The following is a 21,644-nucleotide window of genomic DNA, read 5'->3' on the forward strand; positions in this document are numbered from 1 at the left end:
AATTCTAGAAAAAAAAATCTACTTCTGCTTCATTGACCATGAGAAAGCCTTTGTGTGGATCACAACAAATAGTGGAAAATTCTTAAGGAGATGTGAATACCAGATCACCTTACCTGCCTCCCAAGAAATCTGTATCCAGATCAAGAAACAACAGTAAGAACTGGACATGGAACAACAGATTGTTTCCAAATTGAGAAAGGAGTATGTCAAAGCTGTATGTTGTTACCCTGCTTAATTAACTTACATGCAAGGTGAAAGCGAAAATGAAGTCACTCAGTCGTGTCTGACTCTCTGCGACCCCATGGACTGTAGTCTACCAGGCTCCTCCATCCATGGGATTTTCCAGGCAATAGTACTGGAGTGGATTGCCATTTCCTTCTCCAGGGGATCTTCCTGACCCAGGGATCAAACTTAGGTCCCCCACATTGTAGACAGACGCTTTTACTATCTGAGCCACCAGGGAAGTCTACATCATGCAAAATGCTGGGCTGGACGAAGCACAAGCTAGAATCAAGATTGCCAGGAGAAAGAGCAATAACCTCAGATATGCAGATGACACCACCCTTATGGCAGAAAGTGAAGAGGAATTAAAGAGCCTCTTGATGAATGTGGAAGAGGAGAGTGAAAAAGTTGGCTTAAAACTCAACATTCAGAAAACTAAGATCATGGCATCTGGTCCCATCACTTCATGACAAATAGATGGGAAAACAAAGGAAACAGTGAGAGAGTTTATTTTTTGGGCTCCAAAATCACTACAGATGGTGATTTCAGCCATGGAATTAAAAGACACTTGCTCCTTGGAAGAATAGCTATGACAAACCTGAACAGCATGTTAAAAGGCAGAGACACTTTGCTGACAAAGGCATGTCTAATCAAAGCTATTGTTTTTCCAGTGGTCATGTATGGATGTGAGAGTTGGACCGCAAACAAGGCTGAGCACTGAAGAATTGATGCTTTTGAACTTTTATGTTGGAGAAGACTCTTGGGAATCCCTTGGACTGCAAGGAGATCAAACAAGTCTATCCTTAAGGAAATCACACTGAATATTCATTGGAAGGACTGATGCAAAAACTGAAACTCCAATACTTTGGCCACCTGATGCGAAGAACTGATTCATTAGAGAAAAGACCCTGATGCTGGGGAAGATCGAAGACAGGAGAAGGGGATGACAGAGGATGAGATTGTTGGATGGCATCACTGACTTGATGGACATGAGTTTGAGTAAGCTCCAGAGAGTTGATGAGGGGCAGGGAGACCTGTTGTGCTGCAGTCCATGTGGTGGCAAAGAGTTGGACATGAGTGACTGAACTGAACTTAGCATCAGTTGGCTAAAGTTGGTTCAAAAGCATCTATTCTTTGGCTCCCAGCCTTCTTTAACATTATGTAATCACTGCATCAGGGAATTCCCTGCTGGCTCAGATGGTAAAGAATCTGCCTGCAACGTAGGAGACCTGGGTTCCATTCCTGGATAGAAAAGTTCCCCTGGAAAAGGGACTGGAAACTTACTCCAGTATTCTTTCCTGGAGAATTCCATGGACAGGGCAGCCTGGTGGGTTACAGACTATGGGCTTGCGAAGAGTCAGACACAACTGAGTGACTAATTCACACACACACACAATCACGGCAGTGACCTTCCATCAGCTTTGCTGTATAATGTACCCTAATCAAGATAGTAACTATCCCACCACTTTTGTCATATTCTAGTGGTTAGAAGCTGATTACTAGTGCCGCTCATACTCAAAAGAATAGAGCATACAGTGGTATGACTCAAGGTCATCTTAGAATTGTGCCTACCACAGTTGGCTTTAGAATTTTCTTTTATGTGGTACTTACCACCAAGTAACCATAACTGCTATTATGCTATTATAATCAATATCTATTCACAGGATATATTGACTGTAGAAACAATTTACTGTCCAGTTCCTACATAACAACGTATTGAATTTCAGAATATACACATATTCATGCATATATAGAGTGAAATATATGTATAATTACTTTCAATTTCACATCCTAAGAGAGGACTGGGATCAGCCACAGTTCAATCTGTACACTTGATACCTGGACACCAGATGTCTTTAGAATGGAAATATTTTACTCAGTAATTTCTTTAAGAGAGAGTTTATGTTACCTTACTCTCACCTTCAATATGAATAAGAAGAGATTGAGAACATCAAAGGAGGTGATAACTCCTTTTGAAATGCAGCACACTTTGTTTTAAACCCTCTGACAGGCAGCCAATCCTTATTAAAATCAAGCCTTCAAGATACTGTGAAGTTGTCCTCTCTAGGCTGTTTTATCAAATTTGGTTCAAAATAGTTCTGAAACTTTTCATGGATATAGATGTACCACTGTATGTGGTACAGTGGTTTGGGTATGGATAAGATGCACCCGGCTTTCTGGGAAATAGGCCAAGCACTGGCTTAAGGGGACCACTCTAAGGACTTTTCTTGCTTGGCTCCTTGACAAATAGGATGCCTGCTTGATCAAGACATGGTGCAATATTGTTGCTGCCCTTTAACAAAATGACCATAGAAGACACAAGACAAAAGAGACAGGTAGTGGACGTGATTAGAGGGATAATAGAGCCTGCAGATGAGGTGAGATGGCAAATGAGAACCTCTTAGCCAGAAAGGCTAAGGGTAAGTCGGGAATTAAATTAAATCCTATTTCATGAAAATGACCACAGTAAAGGCCACCATATCCTTTCCTTCTGAGTACTTGGTGCTTAGAACTATAAGTTAAAGTGCCTTATCTTTGATTTTGGACAGCCTGGGCTTCTGGAAACCTGGCTCTGCTGATCACCAACTTTGACTAAATAACCTGGTGTGTGTGTGTGTTGGTTTCTCAATTGTGTCTGACTCTTTGCAACCCCATGGACTGTAGCCTACCAGACTCCTCTGTCCATGGGATTCTTCAAACAAGAATACTGGAGTGAGTTGCCATTTTCTTTTTTCTGCAGGGGACCTTCCCAACCCAGGGATTGAACCCAGGCCTCTTGCATTACAGGCAGATTCTTTACCATGTGAGCCATCAGGGAAGCCCCTAAATAACCTTATCATGTCACTATTTCCTTACCATTGAAGTGGATGTAAATGACATACCTTACATATAGCACTTATTTTAGTACTTGATCCTAATAGATACAACGAGAAACCAAGGAAAGAAGCTGAAGAACTTGTAGCTACAAAGATGACAAAACCCTTGTGGATTTCTTTAAGGAGCTCATTACAAATGGGGTGAGGGGTTTTGCTACTTGGGCAGAAGAATAATTACAGAGCAATGTCCTAACTCATTCAAGAGAAGAGATGCAAGGAAGTCTCAGTCTGCAGTAGAGATCCCAGGTAATCAACAGGCGAGTCCTTGTTGTCCCTCTTACCCTGGACCTAAAGGAAAGAATTTCTTAAGAAAATTTCTTTTCTGATTTATTTTTGGCTGTGCTAGGTCTTCCTTGCTACGCAGGCTTTCTCTAGTTGCGGTGAGTTGGGGCTGCTCTTTGATGGGGTGTGTGGGCTTCGCACTGTGCTGGCTTCTCTTGTGGAGCATGCACTCTAGGGCACAGGGGCTTTGGTGGCTTGGCGCACATGTTTAGTTGCTCTGCAGCATGTGGGATTTTTCCAGACCAGGGATCAAACCCTGCATCGAAAGGTAGATTCCTAACCACTGGACCACCAAGCAAGTCCAAGAAGCATTTTCTTTTTTTTTTTAATTTTATTTTATCTTTTAACTTTACAATATTGTATTGGTTTTGTCATATATCAGCATTTTCTTTATTAATTCCGTCTATATCTCTTTCTCTAACTTTCTACCCCAAACTATTAGAATTCATTTTCTTTTAACCTTTCCACCAAAGGAAAATGGCCAAAGGGAAGCAAAGGTGAAGAGAGTTTGCAAATAGGATGCTTATGAGCTAATGAAGGTCAGACAGACTGAGTCCCTGAGGAGTGGACAACAAAACTGGGACTTAGAAATGACATCTGGGATATAAAAATGGTCAAATGATCAGTCTCTCTGTTCTTTCTTTTATTCCGGAACCAGTTTTCCAGACAATAAAAAAGATGATGATGATGAGTAAGAAGTTAAATCATTGGAACTATGAATATGATCCATTGTTCACTTGCACTCATTCATGAATATTTAAAGTACTGTGTTCTTAGCTAAACTAGAGTCCTTGTAGAATTTTTCTAGTTTCAAGGGATAAAATGTTTGGGAAACAATACTACCTTTTCTGCATCTACTTTCCCTTTCTTTTCTTCCTGTCAGAAATAGTTTCTAGGATTAAGTAATGAGGAAAAGGACAAAACCTTTGTGTATGTCTCAGTCTCAATTGCTTCTATTTTCCCTATAGCTCAGAACAGAGCATTTAATATGCGATAATTGTTAAATCGGTTGATATGTGTTGAAACAAAAGACTTCTTATCAGGATAAGTTTGTCCTCATAACTTAAGTAATTAATATCTGTCTTAATTAATAATGCTCCTGAATTGCACTTCTCTTGGCTTGCCAGCTTTTAAAGGTGACCAAGAGCCTTTATCTGACAAATGTTAAGTTGGGATAAACATGCAAATTGGCTGTTTTTCAACCTTTCAACCAGTCAGATCAGCTGACTACTCTTTACTCTATGGAATGGATGTTTCAAGTACTCCCATAAAAACAGTCAAGAAAGGGAAAATATGGGGCACGTAGTAAAAGTGAACAACCAAATAGGCCAAAGTAGCCATATGAATCCTGTATTTGGTAAAATAATATATTTTCGTGGTCAAATATTGTATAAAACTCACGAGAACTCAGAAAGATTCATTGAGGTTAACTAGTAGTACTCTACGGAAATGGAAGAAATCCCCTTCAGTACCTTATTTTTCCCCCCAAATATTTACTGTTTTGTATTTTCCTAATCTTTGTGTCTTATCATGTATCCCATCCCTTCCACACATAATTATTTTATCTCTTTCTTCCAGATTCTTTACATTGTTCAGCAAAGTTTGAATATATGACAGGATGTATTACCTCTGATTTTCAAATAATTCCTGAATGTACTGTCCTTTCATGAGTTCTTTTAGAAATACCAGATACTTGTGAAATATTTAAACATTGGAAATTGCTTGTTGCTGATTAAAAAATGATGTATATGTATCAATTTGGAAGCCCTATTCCCAAGTTAATGGTTTATTTAGCTGCCATTGTCTTCATTACCAATCATTAGCAAAATGTGAAGCATAGCCAGGGAGAAATAAGGTTAAAATTTGAAATTTGAGAGCTTTATACTCGGAATTTCAAACTCTAAATCCCATGTTGTTGTTATTAGTAAAATTATAGTAACTATTATATTGAATAGATACAAATTATAGATGGAACCATAAGATGATTTCATTTTTCTCTCCCAATTAAAATTTATCCTGTTGGAACTAGACTTGCTTCTGCCCCTAGATGAAAACTTTCTGGAAATATTTATATAATTATAAGGTCCTGTGGTAAGTAATTGACATATTCAAATTATATTAACGCTTAAAACGGTGAACTTGTTTTAACATTGAGATTCCTGCCTTCTCTAGCACAGGCCTGGTTTTGAGTAGGAAGCCTCACATCACAGTCTAGGGTCTAGACAAGACTGTTTTCTTCTCTTTATTGTCACCTAGTTCTCTTTTCCTCCTCCTCTTCCATCTGCCAACTCTGCCCACTCTTCCTGGTTGGATCATGGTGAGGCAAATCAGGTTAGAGGGGGCCAGAATGGCTTTGACTTGCTTGGTACTGTCTTGAGTTACGATGCCTTTGGGTTTGCAGACATTTGAAACTGGCTTTCTTATGGCGACATTCCGTGTGCATGTGTTCTTTGGTGACCCACCCTCCACTCTCACTACCCCCAGATTTGCCTTGCTGAGAATGCGGGTCTGTTCTCTGAAACATCACTGACTCCTTCGTCAGCCTCTGGGCATCCAGAAATACTTGCAGATTCCTTCTGGTAAGCTATTTACTTCCTGCAAGCAAACCTTTTGCATAGGATCTAAAATATCTCCAAGACTCTCATCAACTCCCTCAAATGTGTGAGCAACATTTGGTCTCTTGCCTTTGAGATTTTTCGCAAGGGATTTAGACAGAACCCCCTTGGATCTTCTCTACTCTGCCATCACAGTCCTATCTTTAGTCTTGAGATGAGGGACAGGATTCTTCTACAATCTTCTCTTTCATGTTGATGACAGTAAGTCATGGCCCACTGATAAGTTACTCAAAAAGTTTCCTCTAATAATCTTCTTAAACCTTCTCTTTACTAGATGGAGGGTTGGGATGCAAGACCTTAAAGCTAGGCTTCAGCAGTATGTGTACTGAGAGCAAGCTTGGTTTAGAAATTAAACTTAATTTCTAAGAGATTAAATTGCCAACACAATTATGCTGGATCACATAGAAAGCAAGGGAAAAACATTCCAGAAAAAAACATCTACTCATGCTTCATTGACTATGAGAAAGCCTTTGATTGTGTGGATCCAAACAAACTGAAAAATTCTTAAAGAGATGGGAATACCAGGCCACCTTACCTGTGTATCGAGAAACCTGTATGCAGGTCAAGAAGCCACAATTAGAACCTTAAATGGAACTGATTCAAAATTGGGAAAGGATGATGCCAAGAGTGTATATTGGCACCCTGTTTATTTAACTTATATGCAGAATACATAATGTGAAATGCCAGGCTGAATGACTCACAAGCTGGAATCAAGATTGCCAGGAGAAATATCAGCAACCTCAGATGTGTGGATGATATCACTCTAATGCCAGAAAGTGAAGAGGAACTAAAGAGCCTCTTGATGAGAGTGAAAGAGGAGAGTGAAAAAGCTGGCTTAAAAGTCAGCTTTCGAAAAACTAAGATCATGGCATCTGGTCCCATCACTTCATGGCAGATAGAAGGGGAAAGAGTAGGAGCAAAGACAGATTTTATTTTCTTTGGCTCCATAATCAATGCAGATGGTGATTGTGGCCATGAAATTAGAAGATGCTTGCTTCTTCGAAAGAAAGCTATGACAAACTTAGACCATGTATTTAAAAAGCAAAGGTGTCACTTTGCCCATAAAGATCCACATAGTCGAAGTTACGGTTTTTCCAGTAGTCATTTATGGATGTGAGAGCTGGACCATAAAGAAGGCTGAACACTGAAGAACTGATGCTTTTGAATTGTGGTGCTGGACAAAACTCTGGAGAGTCCTTTAGATTGCAAGGAGATCAAACCAGTCAAACCTAAAGGAAATCAGTCCTTAATATTAATTGGAAAGACTAATGCTAAAGCTCCAATCCTTTGGCCACCTAATGCAAAGAACTGACTCATTGGAAGAGACCCTGATGCTGGGAAAGATTGAAGGCAGATGGAGAAGAGCGTGACAGCAGACTGAGGTGATTGGATGGCATCACTGAATCAATGGACATGAATTAGAGCAAACTCTAGGAGATGGAGATGGTGAAAGACAGGGAACCCTGACATGCTGAAGTCCATGGGGTCACAAAGAGTCAGACATGATTTAGCGACTGAACAACAACAACAGGATGTAAGACTACCCCCCCTTTCCCTTAGGACTGGGATGCATAGGATAGCTCTCTTCAAAGAAATCTTCTTTATGAGCTTTCTCTGGCCCATTGATATATCTGCTCTGTGTAAGAGGTTATGAGCTGTGCGGGCACTTATGACTGTCTCCATTGTAAGTCTCCATTGTCTCCTTAGAATGTATCATCTACTGTATCTTGGTTCCTTGGCTGAAACCTCCATTTCAATATTCTTTCATTTATATAGTAAGACATAAAGGTGTAGTTTAGGTAGTGATTTTACAAAGGCATAAAAAAGCATTTTTTTTAAATTTAATAGTCATTTGAATGACTTATCCTGTCCAAACATTATTCTAGGCTCAGGAAATAAGGTAGTGGAAAAGCTATGTAATGTCCCTGGGTCTTCCCTATAGCGCAAATGGTAAAGAATCTGAATGCAATGCAAGAGACTAGGATTTGATCCTTGGGTCAGGAAAATCTTCTGGAGGAGAGAAGGACAATCCACTCCAGCATTCTTGCCTGGAGAATCCCATGGACAGAGAAGCCTGGTGGGCTACAGTCCGTGGGGTCGCAAAGAGTTGGACACAACTGAGTGACTAACACACACAGATACTCATGAAACATATTCTTCTGAATAGCTTTAAAAAGGCAGAAAGAGGGGCTTCCCTGGTAGTCCAGTGGTTAGGGCTCTGCCTTCAAATGCAGGAGACAAAGGTTCAGTCACTAACTGGGGAACTAAGTTCCCACATGCTGTGGTGCAACTAAATCTTCGTGTTACAACTGGAGGAGCCCACACATGCCATGACAAAGACCCAGCATAGCCAAACTATTTTTTTAAGAGAAAAAATAGATTAAAAAAATGTAATTTCAGAGCAAGAATATGAGTAGCTATGTGCAGATGAGTAGGGGGTCCTTTGAGGAACGTGTGTGAAGGAAAATCTGTGAGAAAGTGACATTTGTACAGCAGTTATTCAAAGTAGTTGAGAATGATAGAACCTACATTGTGGAATGGGGCTTCCCTGGTAGCTCAGATGGTAAAGAATCTATCTGCAATGCAGGAGACCTGGGATCGATCCCTGGGTTGGCAAGATCCCCCTGGAGGAGGGCATGGCAAACCATTCCAGTATTCTTGCCTGGAGAATCTCCATAGACGGAGGAGCCTGGCGGGCTACAGCCCACAGACTCACAAAACGTCAGACACGACTAAAGCAACTTAGCACACATGTTGTGGAACAATAAATAAATTGTGGAATGCATTTTAATATGAAAAAGTGAAGCGAAAGTGTTAGTTGCTCAGTCCTGTCCAACACTTTGTGACCCCATGGACTGTAGCCTGCAGGCTCCTCTGTCCATGGGATTTCCCAGGCAGAATACCAGAGTGGGTAGCCAGTCCCTTCTCCAGAGAATCTTCCTGACCCAAGAATCACTGGGGTCTCCCGCATTGCAGGCAGATTCTTTACTGTCTGAGCCACTAAGGAAGCCTAATTTAATATAGATAAGCACATCTGGAGAACTATGAATAAAATGTAATGAAAACTTGTATAAAACTTTCTGGTTCTTCCTCTCTTAGGACTTGGGAAAAAACTCATGTCATCTAGGGAAGACTTCGTGATCTGATCCAGTCAGGTTCCCTATCTTCCTCTTCAGTGGGTCCCACACAGCTGGACTGTACTGGGATGTTTGTGACCTTGTATCAGGGTTCTTATTACATTTGTTGACTATTCTTAGTCTCCGCTAATGAGATCGCTCAGAGTTCGCTTTGAGTATCACATCTTAATCACTTGATTTCTGCAGACGTTTCTTTTCTCCAAATAAACTCTCCTAAATGCCTGCTGCTCTGCGCTCATTAACCTGGGAATGGCTTCTCTAACTCCAATTTGAACATTTTCTCTGACATCTGAGACTTCTGTCCTGATCAGGATTCTCTAAACAATAACAGTGGGAAGGGGATTTGACTCTTGAGTGTGAAGAAGAAGAAAAAAAAAAAATCAATGACCAATTTCCGTCTTTAAGGGGATTTTTCCCTTTATGTGGCAGTATGGACTTCACTCTCTTGCAGTGTAGCATAATTAAGATCCACCCCAACTCCACTGTCTGCCCAATTCCCAGTTAATCATTTCAAACTCAATAAGGTTTAGGTGACTTAAAGGTAACAAAATAATTAGTTAATGAGTAAATAAGTGAGCAAAGAGATGAATATTCATCTAGGATTTTTTTTTCTTGTACTCTTTTCCTTTTCTTAACCCACAATTATTGATACAGGTTTCATGATGAAAACAGCAGCTCTCATTTAAATAGCCCCAACATAATAGGACTGAATCTACATTTTCCCACATGCTGATAGGTATTAAATTGGTGACCTGTACTTTTTCTTTTCTTTGTTTTTGAAAGTATTTTATGTACTTTGCTGCAGTGGGTTCCAGCTGCAGCACACGGAATCTTCTGTTGCAGCATACAGAGCTCTCTAGTTTTAACACGCAGGCTCAGTAGTTGTGGCACATGGGCTCCCTAGTTGTGGAGTACGGGCCTAGTTGTTCTGCCTCAGGTGGGATCTTAGTTCCCCTACCAGGAATTGAACCTACATGCCCTGCCCTGCAAGGCACATTCTTAACCCCTGAACCATGAGGGAAGTCCCTGGTGACCTGTATTTCTAAACAATTGCCACTTTGATGGATCATAGGAAAGATCTCTCAGATGCACAAATGTTCTAATTCAGAGCCAGACAGCAGCAGTTCCTTTTCATTGCTGCCAGATACCACGTGCCAGAGATATATTCTCTTGGTAGGTTTTAAGCTTGGTCTGGTAAGGTTATTTCTAACAACTGTTAGTTTTGGAATACCAAATCCTAAATTTTCTTTTGCTCTTAAGAGGCAAAAGAATATCTCACAACCTGTAACCGATAAATTGAACATTTAGTTTCAGGTGCATGTAGCTTTTGATGTTGAAATATTTCTGAAAAAAAAAAAGGAACTTATTTAGAAATAAGCTTGAGAGGCACTTACCAGAAACAATATTATGCAGATGCTCTGGAATAGCTTCTAGGAACAGCTTATATTGGAACAGCTAAATATACAGAATAAGGACAAGGGTTTTATGTTGCTTTGTTTCTCCCCCAGAATCCAAGAGAATATTCTAGGCTTCTATTTACATTCTATCAAATGGCTCACTCAATATGAAGATGTGGCCTTTATCCAGGGACTTAACTTTATGAACCACAGCACAATTGCCATCTCCTTTCTCTATCTGTATTGAATTACTCAGATACCCTAAATTTCAGTCTAGTCTAGCAGAACTTCAACTTAACCAGGGAGATGTCATAGTTGATTGAAATTATCCTTTCTTCAAAAGACATTACCATAAAAATGGGTAGTATTTTGATTAAGTCAATCTCTTTGTGTATTCAGAAGAGGTCCCCAAAGTAAAAAAGATAATCTGGATACTATAGTTCTGTAGAAGTTACATATGGAATACAGGCAGGTGACAGAGGTGGTAACTGTTGTAGTTAGGTTCTGAAACTTTGTTAGACTTGTACCCAGAGTGCCAGCTTAACCTGAAGAAAATGCGGAATCTCTGACATTCCTGGACATAAGCTGAATGGTATACTATTTTCAGGTTATAATCAAATCACCGAGGTTCTTCTTGGATGCCCAGGGTACTGAGCTGCAATGGGAAAGAACTGGAACAGTCTTGTTTTGACACAAGATGGGTCTAAATAAATAAATAAAATACCTATATCAATAAACACATAAATAAATAAAGCAAGACTGGTCACTGGGCAGGACACCTGCTTGAAGTAAAATGAGATGAGGCCCAACCAGCCATAAGGACTAGGACAAGGGCCAGACTAGGAAAGATGATAATATTTTCAAAGGTCTAAGAATAGCTAGGGAAGTGGAAGTGCTCTCTTGACACAAATGCTCTCACAAGCATGTGGAGCATGGTGGTGGGGAGATCAGAACAGCTGCTGTTTGGACTGCTACCTTGGAAGGTGGCAGAAGGCAAATTTTTGGTTTCTTTTCCTGTCATCCCCATATCCCTAGACAAATGTTCTTGACATTACCTTCCAGGAAAAAGCCTTAATTATCTAATTCTCTATATTCTGCTGCCACTCTAGATCAAGCCATCTCTCACATGTACTACTGACCTACTACTTGTGACTTCAGTCTGTTCTCGTGCTAGAAGTGTGATAGTTTAAAAATCAAATAAGGCTGTATTATTTTCCATCGTGGAACTCTGCAAGAGCTTGACACTGCATATAGTATACAAAGAAATTGCTTTCCTGACCTACCAGGCTTACCAACTGAAGTGTTAGTCGTTCAGTCGTGTCTTACTCTTTGTGATCCCATGGACTGTAGATTACCAGGCTCCTCTGTCCATGGAATTCTCCAGGCAAGAATACTGGAGTGGGTAGCCTATTCCTTCTCCAGGGAATCTTCCCAACCCAGGAATAGAACTGGGGTCTCCTGCATTGCAGGTGGACTCTTTCCCAGGGCTAATGTTCTATAATGAACTGAATGTTGGCTCCCTAAAAGATGTGCTCACATCTTAAGATCCAGAACCTGCAGATGTGACCTTATTTGAAAAAAATGACCTTTGCATATGTAATTGAGTATCTTGCAATGAGGTCATCCTGGATTATCCAGGTGGGCCTAAATACAATGACCTATGTCTTTATAAGAGACACTCATACAAGAGACACATGGAGAAGACAAGCAGGCCCTGTGAAGACTGAGGCAGTGGTTGGAATTGTGTAGTCATAGACCAGGAATATCTGGAGCCACCAGAGCTGGGAGAGGCAAAGTAGAATTCTCCCCTAAAGTTTTTGGAGAATCCTGCTGATTTCTTAATTTCAGACTTCTGACTTCAATTGCTGGGAAATAATCAATTTATGTTGTTTTATGACATCATTTTTGTGATAATTATGGAAACCAAAGGAAACTATTATACTCCTCATTCACATCTCTTACTCTTCTGCTTTCTCACTTTCTTCCTACTAGACTAGCCTATATTTCCCCTTATTATGTTTTAAGTACAACATGCTTCTTGTTGGAAGCATGTTGGACTGCTATAACAAAATACCACAGATTGGATATCTTATAAGCATCAGAACTTATTTCTCATACTTCTGGAGACCAGAAGTCAGAGACAGGTTTGGTTTGCCAGTGTGGTCGGGTAAAGGCCCTCCTCCTAGTTGCAGACTCCTCATTGTATCCTCGAATGAGGAAAGGGCTAGGGGTCTCTCTGGAGCCTCTTTTATAAGGGCACTAATCCCATTCATGAAGGCCCCATCCTTATGACCTAATCACCTTCCAAAGGTGCCATGTCCTAATATCATCACGGTTATTAGCATTTAACATATGAATTTGGGTAAGTGGTGGACACAAACATTTAGACTATAGCACTTCCTCAAACTTGGAGAATTTATGTTAGCTCTTCTCTTTGCCTGGAATATTTTTCTCCTATATATATATTTATGTCTGAGTTCTTTCTTGCCATTCTTAAAGTTTAATGTCTCTTTTTCAGAGGGGGTCTTCCTAGACCAAATCCATGTAATATTTCCTATCAGTCATTCCTTGACTCATCACTCTTAAATTTTCATCTCAGTACTCATCTCTATCTGATCTTTTCTGGTTTGTTTATATTATCTGTCTAAACCCTCAGAAGCAAGCTCTATGAAGCAAGACCTTTGTCACTTTCTGACTCACTGCAGAATTCTAAATGTCTAGAATCATCCTTGCTATTTAGGAAGCATTCAATTCATGTTGAATGAGATACCTAACAGAAAACCTATCAGTGCTGGAGGGGATTAAGTTGGTAATTTGGGGTATCTAGAAATGTAAAGAACAAGCCAGACCCTTAGTCACTGAGGGCCTCAGCTCTTGAATATTTTATAATAACAAAGACAAGAGTCCCTGTAAGAGGTTGCAAATAAATATGGAGGAATGGACTTGGGATAAAATTGGTAACATTTCCCAAAGTAATTCGAGAATAGAGTGTAATCTACTGGAGCATAGGATCAAAGATGAATTTGAAAAAATGATGTCATCAGGCCAAGTATGAGAATTAGACTGGAGAAGATGGTTGGGATCTGTTCTGCCTATTGGTGGAGGTCCACCACCTATCATTAAATGATCCTAAAGACTAACAACATTGGAAATAAGTTAGATATGGGTAACCAGAGGTAAAACTGCGATTCCCAACTGCTTTGGAAGAGAAGAGACTTGGCCTTCTGATTAGCTGGGAATAATAATTTTCTAGTGAACTAACTCTAGGGAAGAAGATTTTTCCTAACAGGGAGAGATCCTGATTAGGTTTAAATTTCCTTAATACATGCTTACATTTGAATGCAAGAACTTAAAATGATCCAGTATGCTCTCAATGGTGCTACAGCATAGTTATGTAGAAAACCCCATACCCCACAGGGCAGGGCTCACACTGAGTCCCCACATTATCTGGCTATGGGGTTAGGCACAGAGAAGATCCTGGATAGTGCCATTATTCAGCCTTCTGTACCCTATCCATCTTACCGGCAACTAAAAAGCTCAATGAGGATATCCTAGTCCAATTCAGAAATTAAGTAATGCTTATTTTCTGAGGATAATGAATGTCCTATGAGAATAAAGTAAACCAGTAGCACTTTCTGTTATACACATAGGAGGTCTTAGAAGTCACTCTGTTGAAACCACCATCTTTGTGAATTTCCTACAGGTTGGTGAGTGCTCTAGTAAAGTATTCTTGGGGGGCCTTTGTGACTTTCTCACAGCATTATCTTAATGACAGCATCCAGAGACCCATGGAAATCCTATTTTGAGGCTTACAGTCATTTTAGAGTTTCCAGAGATAGGATCTCTTGAGGTGTCCTCTCCAGCGGCATAACTTATAAAAGTGATTTCAGCATTTTTCATCCCTTATGACTTTCCCACAAGTTCTCCATTGTTCTTGTTAGCTGAATATTTGAAAATAAAGTAAAAAAAAAATCAGGCTTTGAAAAGACCTTCTCTATGTTTGCATCTGTAGACATAAATGCGGGAAAATATATAGAATGCATGGGTGCTGATGTTTTGTGTCATTTATCCTCATTTGTGAGGGGAAATGGGATAAGTCACTCATGACTGTACCAATCCTGGTCCATTCTTGATTACTGCACTCATGAAGATAAATGCCACACTTACGCAGACCACAAGTATCCTGTGTCCTTTCCGACCAGGAATTTAGATCAGTTACAGCAGAAGGCTGTGATTTGAAAATCAAAGACACTTTAGTATGTACCATCTCTTACTCCCACACATCTTGATCTCCAAAGTGAAATGAGGATACCACTAGGAGCCAAAAAAAACTTTTATGTAGCATATAGATTCACATCCATGTATATCCTTCAGGTACTTCATTCTAAGTAAGAGTTATTTCCTGTGCATGGCCAGAACAGTGTTTTGTAGTGGCCATGTACTAGTTAATAGAAGATGGTCTTGATTTTCCCAAGCTTACAGATGGTATAATGAAGAGAATACTGTGGGGAAAAAATGATGAGCAAATCGTTAATTCTCTCCATGGAAAAGTCAAATAACAAAGGAGGAAGTCACAACAGAACTATGAGAAGTCATAGTATTTGAGCAGCAATGTTAAGAGAAAATAGCATGAATACCTTGATGTATCAATGCCTGTACCACTGGATTTAGGGTTACGGCAGAGCAAGTGGTTGACTTTTCTGCTCTGTGTTTGTGGACCTGATACAGATAATCAGTAGACATGACCTCTTTATATCTCAGTACTGAATGTGCTTATTCTGGTTTTATTTTAATTACCCATTCACAAATTGAATGTTTTAAGCTAGAAGACTTTCCACCAAAATCAAAGTATTGGCTCTTTTTTGGTACATAAACGTTTTTACAATAAGAAGTAAACTGAAGAGGATTTCCATACATTTCAGAAATTTGATTGGGAAACTGAGTATTTCCGAAATTATTGTTCATCTTTGGGAACTATCAATATTAGCTTGGACTATATGAAATTGTTGATGTCAACAGGTTTTGATTATGAAACAGCAACTTTTTGAGGTTTGCTCTAATTGTGCTGATTAATTAAGTGATTTAGATTCAGGATGTACTTTCACCACTGTTTTTTTTTTTTTTTTTTTTTTTGTATATAACCAACTAAGCTCTTTCATCCACTTATTTAGGAAATACTTATTGAATGCACACTATGTGGCAGTAACTGGGTTGTGCATGCACATAAAATGGGATATAGTGCCTGTCGCATTAGGACACGTAGTCTAATGATGCAGAAAGACAAGTAAGTGCAATGTGGATGACTAACATGAAAGTTGATAATTGCTCAATAAATGTTCTTTTCATTTTCTTCATATGGAAGTAATAGTGAAATCTGTTCAAGGAACAAAAAAAGCAGTTTCCTATGAATTTTGAGAATGTTGGAAGAACTCACAGCATAAGTAGCTTCTTCCCTCCCTTAATATATTCATGTTAAAAACATATATTGGGCAGAGCACTAGTCTAGGGCTCCAAAGATTTAACTTCCTATATCAATAGCTACTATATGTTAGCTTTTTAAACTTGATAACATTACTTAACTTCCTTAAATGTTAACATCTCATCTGAAAAATGAAAAACAAAGTATAATCATTTCTGTGTACTTTCCATAATTATGAAGGTCTGATATGATAATATATGTGAGAAGATGTTCTAATCTGTGATGAATAATAGAAACAAAAGTTACCATTCTCATAACCATCTTTCTTATTTCCAATCTTGTTTCCATGGTGATATGTAAAAAGTAAATGGTTTACCATCTTGATTTATATTTTCCATGATCACATATTTAGGGATGTGCACCACATTCAACACCAGATAATCATTTCATAAAAGTGGGTAAATTTTTAGCCACTCTCCAAGTGTTTAGAGGTAGCGCTAATGATAAAGAAGCTGTCTGCCAATGCAGGAGACATAAGAGATGTAGGTTCGATCCCTGGGTTGGAAAGATCCCCTGGAGGAGGGTATGGCAACCCACTCTGGTATTCTTGCCTGGAAAATCCCGTGGACAGAATAGCCAGGGAGTGGGCTACAGCCCATGGGGATCACAAAGCATGAGGCACGACCTAACAACAACAACAATAGCAAAACAAGGAAGCTGTGTGTCCAGAGTGAAATGAGTAAGGTGATAGTGGTAGCAAGATAGGATTAAAGAAGGAGAGATGCAGAATGAAACTCTAAATGGCCCCTTAGGCCACTGGAAGCCCTGTAATATTGAGCGACATCAGAAGCCATTGAGCACTGAGCAGAAGATCGAACGTGATCTGACTTTCATTTTGATAGGATCTCTCTACAATGTGGAGAAAAGACTGAAGAGGGGCAAGAACAGAAGCAAAGAAACCAAATATTGAAACAGGTTGTTGAAATCATCCAATTATAACGGACTAATATGCAGCAGTGGAGGTGAGAAGTGCCAAGACTCTTGATAACCAGAATTTCCACTGTATAGGCAATAGGCTGTAAAGGTAATAAGATATAGAAATAATAGGATGAAAAATTGGGGATGAGACCGAAAAATAAAGTGTCAAGGGGACTTTGTCCTGAGCTCTTACAAGGATGGTTCCCTGGAACCATTGTTTGGCACTCGGTAAGGGGTTAATTTTTTTTTTTTTTTGGAAGGCATGAGTGAATGGAGTTGCTGTTAGAAAAGTCTTTGTTAGGGATAGGGGTTGAATTGGAATCAAGAGTTGTATTTTTTGACAGGTTGACTTTTGGTGCCTTCAAGTGGAAGTCTTGCATTAGCAGTTATAGACATATACTACAAGTCTACATTGCCAGCTGGAGATAAATGTTTGGCAGTGTTCAGTTTGTAGATGATTTCTAAACTCACTGTAGGATTCACTTAGAGAATCACTTAGACAGAGAGGCTCACTAACAGAGCCCTGGTACACTCCAACGTTTAGAAGCCCCAGATCTAGCAATGGAATTTGAGCAGAGTAAACAAAGAGGTAGGGGAGAGAGAGAGCAGTTTCCTAGGAGTCAAGTGCAGAGAGTGTTTCAGGAAGGACAGAAAAGTCACTTATGTCAAATGTTGCTAATTTTCACCTAGCTGAAAACTAAGAATCAGCCACTGGATTTAGTAATAAACACAGCTTTGACTCCCAACTCTTTGTTGCCCTCTCTACACATACTCATTCCTACCCACTGCCTTACTCTCACATTGTTATAAATACCAGGCATGTTACCTTCTAACTCAAATTTCATATTTCCTACTGAAGTATTGTTAATGGTTCCTGAAACCATGGGATTTAGGGAAACTTCCTGTAAGTCTGAGTTACGTGTTTTGCAAAACCAATGATATAAAGTCCACATAGCATCTCTGAAATAAATGTTAATCATATTCACTTTTACTTATACAGTAATAATACTATTTGAGAAGTTTGAGAAGCTCTTTTACTTACATTATCTGTTCCAAACAAAACTCTCTAATATAGCAAAATGCCCAGCTTTGAAGCTTACACCATCAGACCAAACAGCTGCTAATGCTTCCTTGTTGGAACCAACCACAAATCCAGTCTTCCCTCCTCTTTATTCCTTGATGATTTTAACATCTGCCTCCCTGATGCTCTCTTCAGCCCTCCTCCTGATATAATTCTTGGTGATTTCAATATTCGTGTCAGTCCCTTGATCTTGATTGCTAATTTCATGGATTTCTTCCATCTGCATTTTCTAGTTGTTTCCAGTTTGTACCAACTGTATGGTGAAGTTTGGGCTAGAAAGATTTATAATTTGTTGGTATTCGAAATCATTTAGTTTACTTCACTATACTTTGCAAAATGCCAGCTCTATTCCTTTGTATTTCTTTGCTCCAAGTACTGTGTGACCCTCTATCTTTGATTCTAATTTTTGATTTACCATTGTCACAGGAGTGTTGGGAAGGGAGTAGTGGTAGATGAGGGATGCACAGGAGGAAGAAATGTTAGTATCTCTCTTGCTTGGGGATGTAGAAAATATCCCAGTTAGAGTTTGCAGCAGTTGCCTATGTCAAACTCTTAACAGCCCATTTGATTTTAATATTTCAGAGTATCTCTTTAACTATTTCCTATCCATCTTCAAAAGACATGATCTCATTTGATCTGAAGAGGTGGTTCTGAACAGGATGGAGGATCAGAGAGAAAATGTGACTTGCTTCAGGTTGTACATCTAATAAGTCAGAACCAAGTATAGACAACAGATCTTCCAACTCTAAATGTGTTTTTTTTATTGGCATTAAACAATGCATTGTTCAAAATGGCCAGTGGTTAAAATAGCTGCCTTGGCTTTTTGCCCAGAAGAATGTAAAAATACAGTGGCAATTTAATAAATATTGTCACCAGTGTTGTCTGTGGTGATGGGGGGAACAGCAGATCGAGAAATGTGCTGAATTATTCTAATGGATGCTTTTTCCCCCTCGTAGATTGGCAAACACACTGCCTGTTTACAGCACGGAGGCCACAATGGAGAGCTAGGTGGGTGATGATTCATGCTAAATCTTTGCCACAATATGCTGAACACTACAGCAGCAGCTAATGTGAAGTGGCTCATTATACACTGTCAAATCCAATAACAGCCAAAGACTGGCTTTGCTGCAGCATGAGCAACTTGTGGGAAGCCTAGCTACTGCAAACCACTACTGAATTGCAAAAAAAAAAAAAAAGAAAAACACAACAGGCTTCAAGAGAGTGGAAAAGACAGAGTCACTGAGTCACATTTGCAAATTTCTCTTTGTCACTTTAGAAATGGCCTTCATGGTCCCAGCTTGACGCCAGAGATGGCTCTCCTTGGGATTCCTTTCTCTTGTGAGCACCTCTCCCTTCAGTTATATTTTATGGGCTAAAGATGATCTCAGGGCCACTGCGCATAGACAGAGCTGGAAATGTGGTTCTCTTCTGGAAATATTCCTGAAGCTCCTCCTCCCCTCTCCACCCTCCACCACCCAGTGATGCCATTCACATAAACACATTTACCTTCTACTGCCCCACGGCATCTGTGGATGGTATTTCTACATAATAGAGAAAGAAGATCAGGAGGCAGGAGGCAGAAATACTGCCTCCTTGCTTTAAGACTTAGGATCATGTGTATTTTTGTCTTCATTATACTGTGATCTCCTATAAAGCAGGATCCTGGATTTATTTATCTACTTAGTCTAATGTCTATGAGCCATAGTTGACCCTCTACAAATATTTATCAACAAAATTAATGTTGTTGATAAATATAAATACAATAAAATCCATAATGAAGCTTGAGTTTAGTCTTCTTGCCTCCCTTGTTCCAGCCACAGGGCCTGACACATAGTAGGTGGACATCAGGTACTTGTTTACTGAAAGAACAAAGATATGAATGAGTCCCTCACTCATATGGTTCCCTGCTGCCTAATTAAAGTCTCAGCAAACCTCTTCCAACCATCAGATACAGAAAAGTCATGGCTTCCAGTCATTCTTTGCCAGACCACCAGGAATAATGCCCTCAAAGTGGTTGTTTATTTTGGAAAGCAGAAACTAATCTGAAGCTATTTTCTTTATTTTTATATTCAAATGCCTGTAAAACAGAAAAACACCAGAGACCTATTCATTGCTCACAAATGATCTATGGGGTAATAATGTGCTTGCTCTTCCAGCTGTGCTGCACTTTGGTGCCATCCTGGGTTTAATTGAAAATATGCTGTGACCTTGGTTTTGTTTGCTGGATATGGGGGAGGGGGTAATTGGCATGAAGCCTCCAAAGAACTCCCTCTTAACGAATGTCATTTGGCTAATTTGGGGTTCGCCTGCAGGAAATAACGTGTGAAGTCCTAGAAAAACAAGGTGCATTTAATTTGCCTGCAACTCATATGAAGCTAATGATAAAAAAAAAAAACACAACTTTTTTATTTAGCCATACTTATTCATTGAATTCTAAATACTGTGAGGATGATAATGGTATTGTGTCTTACAGTGTCATGTTTCATCATAATTAAATAAACAGCTTATGAACTGCAGTCCAAAAATGTCTGTGTTCCACTCTTAACTTAAGAGGGTTTCCATAGAAACCATGGGCCGCGAATTTAACTGACATTTATTGGACTTGAGGCTATATGTAGCATTGATAGCGCTCTGTGTTTCTCTCTGCCCCTCTGTGTATATGTCTTTCTTTTCCTTTAACCTTCACAACCATCTCTTCCCCTCTCGGTCCCCTCCCCCTCTCCACCTTCCTCCCCCCTTTCTCTTATTAGCAATGAGGAAGTAATTTGGACTCAGTTAGATTTAACAAATGCAATAATACTAAAATGAGCTCTGATACTTAAGTGTAATTGTGTTATTAGCTGGAAATGTTTTTCTTCAAAAACAAAAGAATTGAGAGTGAAGTTTACTGAAGTGGTGCATGCTTATAAGAAGAAAGCTTTAGCTGCCAGTTGAAAGTCTGCAGGCGACATATCACAGTCCACATTCATACCCCAGCGATGGTTTTTCCTTGATTTAGTTACCCCAGACTGATGTTTCTCTTCCGTCCTCATTTTCACTCTTCTAAATGGAACATATAATCATTGTGCTGATCATATTCCAAGAGAAAGGAGGAGTTTACTTAGAAAGACCAAAACATTCTATATACTGTGTAACTGTGCCAGAGAATTGACTAGGTACTTTCCTTTAGGTTGTCTTAGTTAATGCCACAAAATGTATAGCCAGGCCATGGACTGAGTGGAAAATGAAACTGGAGCAGGTGGTTGAAATTCAGGCTTCATCACAGTCTGGATCTCAACCTTGCATATAGCGCTTCAATACTCTGTCTCAGAAACAGACTCACAGACTTGGAGAATGAACTCATGATTATCAGTGGGGGAAGGATGGGAAGGAGGGATTGTTAGGAAGTTTGGGATTGGTGTGTACACATGCATTTAAAATGGATAACAAATAAGAACCTACTGTATAGCACAGGGAACTCTCTTCAGTATTATGTGGCAGCCTGGATGGGAGGGGAGTTTAGAGCAGAATGGACACATGTATGTGTATGGCTGAGTCCCTCTGCTGTTCATGTGAAACTATCACAAAATTGCTAATTGATTGTTTGTTTGTTAGTTGCTCAGTTGCCTCCAACTCTATGACCCCATAGACTGTAGCC

The 21,644-nt window shown here is 39.6% G+C and overlaps 1 protein-coding gene across 7 annotated transcripts in view; it reads left to right on the forward strand.

The window, feature by feature from the left end:
- Positions 1–21,644, forward strand: part of LRRC4C (leucine rich repeat containing 4C) — a 1,428,975-nt gene that overhangs the window by 1,383,719 nt on the left and 23,612 nt on the right. For 3 of the 7 annotated variants that reach the window (XM_027562627.1, XM_027562626.1, XM_027562632.1), the window contains one exon: positions 18,964–19,015. The exons of the other annotated variants lie outside the window; for them this stretch is intronic. The gene's annotated coding sequence lies outside the window, so the exon portion shown is untranslated. The remainder of the gene's footprint in view (positions 1–18,963; positions 19,016–21,644) is intronic. 7 annotated transcript variants of the gene reach the window in all.

The sequence above is a fragment of the Bos indicus x Bos taurus genome, chromosome 15 (assembly GCF_003369695.1).
Source record: "Bos indicus x Bos taurus breed Angus x Brahman F1 hybrid chromosome 15, Bos_hybrid_MaternalHap_v2.0, whole genome shotgun sequence".
Classification (NCBI taxonomy): domain Eukaryota; kingdom Metazoa; phylum Chordata; class Mammalia; order Artiodactyla; family Bovidae; genus Bos; species Bos indicus x Bos taurus.